Source organism: Bison bison, unplaced genomic scaffold (assembly GCF_000754665.1).
Source record: "Bison bison bison isolate TAMUID 2011002044 unplaced genomic scaffold, Bison_UMD1.0 scf7180017864254, whole genome shotgun sequence".
Taxonomy (NCBI): domain Eukaryota; kingdom Metazoa; phylum Chordata; class Mammalia; order Artiodactyla; family Bovidae; genus Bison; species Bison bison.
In genome coordinates, this window is record NW_011494826.1 from 7813057 (window position 1) to 7814966 (window position 1910).

A 1910-nucleotide genomic window follows, 5' to 3' on the forward strand; every position below is an offset into this window, starting at 1 on the left:
GAAGTCTTTTCTGGAGGAGGGGTTGGATATGAACACTTTAGAAGTGCCTCTGGATAAATGCAGTGACTGAAAGTGAACAAGGGCTCGGACGGTGTCTCAGGAGAGCAAAGTGGAGATGAAGTCATCTGGACCCCTAAGCACAGAACAGGAGAAAGCACACAGGTGTGTTTTCTCTGCCCAGTTTGGATATATGCATTTGGTAATGGAGGGAAGGAAATGATGTCAACATACGCATTTCATCTCTCAATAATTTCTCAAAGACACAATTTGCTGTCTTTGGACATATTCCATCTTCGATGAGTAATAGGGTCATAGGTCCATGTCAAAAGGGACTCAGTCAGGTATAGCTACTGGAAATCCATGTTCAGCTTTTTCCCAGTGAGCAGATCTGGGATAAACTTAACAGAAAGCAAAGTTGAGAGGTTCAACTGGACAGGTTTGATCGTGGGGTTTGGAGGTTCATCTGACTTCACGCCTGAGCCTGTTAGAATTTTATGGCATGGAAAACTGCAACTATCTCCCAAGGATGCTGCCGCAAACAGGGACACCCAGTTCTGGCCGTGGTCCCCACAGGGAGGTTTAACTGGAACCTCTCGGCTGTCTTAAGTTCCAATAGTTCTGGTGGGATCGTTTCACTCACCAAAACTCCAATTTTGTTTCTCCTGGATTGGTCTTAAAAACATAAAACCTCAAAAAGCTGTGGAACACACTATTTAAAAACATGCACTCTGAGTCAAACGTAAACACAAAGCTGTCTTTTTATAAAGTCTGAGCTTTATAACTGTGCCAAAATGTTTCTCTGTCGGTTTTAAAAATTGAAGTAGAAACCACTGAAGAGTGAAAAATATTCCATGGAGGAAATTCTCAGACATCAAACGGCCAGGTTTATATCACAAAGAAGTCACTGTCTATGCCCAAGGGCCACTTGGGCAAGGCTGGTGGGCTGACACCCGGCAGGACATGGAAAGATCTCGCACTCCAGTGGAGCCCCTCAGTCATGATGATGTTGTGCTGACATTTGTCAAACTTTCCAACTTCCCAGGCACCCACATTTCTTCCTTCATGTACCTGTGATCCTAATGGGTAGACAGATCCCTCCACCCACCACACAGAGAGAAGCCACCCTCCATTCTCTATCCATCTGGGCCAGAAGCCAGGAGTGGGAAACATGAAGACCACGCTCAGAGTTACCATAGAAACGGTGCTCTTTCAGGTGACCCATTTCCAGTTTCAGCGGGTTCTAACCTGCCACCACTGGTTCATCCAGAGGAGGATACCTTCTGGCTCCTCCTCTTCCAACATGTCGCCTTTCTCAACAATTGTTTTAGGCTCTTATAAATGCCCAGTGAACAAAAGCACTTGCCATTCTCGGTCAACATCCGGGCATCCCGCAGACCTATGGTCACTCCTCTGCCATGCCGCAGGCAGAGTCAGCACGGGGGAGATGGGTGTTGACCTCAGCAATTCTACCATCTCATCTTGAGGGCAATCTCCCAGATTGATTTTGCAGGCTGGCCCCAGAACTTAGGGAGAGGAACCGGACTACTTTTTAGCAAATTAACAGAATAATTTTGTTCTTTGAATCTAGTGTGAGATGGAGCGAGGGGGATTGTAATTTTTTTCTTTTATTTTTCTCAAATTTTGAAAAAGAATTGGACTCTGGGTTGGAAATAAACAGCCACCTCTGACAGCTAAAATTCACAGGTGGTTTGAGAAACACTGAGCGAGGCCATCCTCGAGTGGTAAAGCGAGGATCCAGGGGCAGAGATACCCAGGTGAAGGATTGTTTTCAAATTTTGTGAGCTGTGTGAGTGGAAGATAGAAAATGTGAGCGGAAGGGTGTCTGTGGGATGGGTGCCCGGCTTCCACGTGGCAGCGTGGCAGCTGGGAAGGGGGCCTGGACAGCCGGC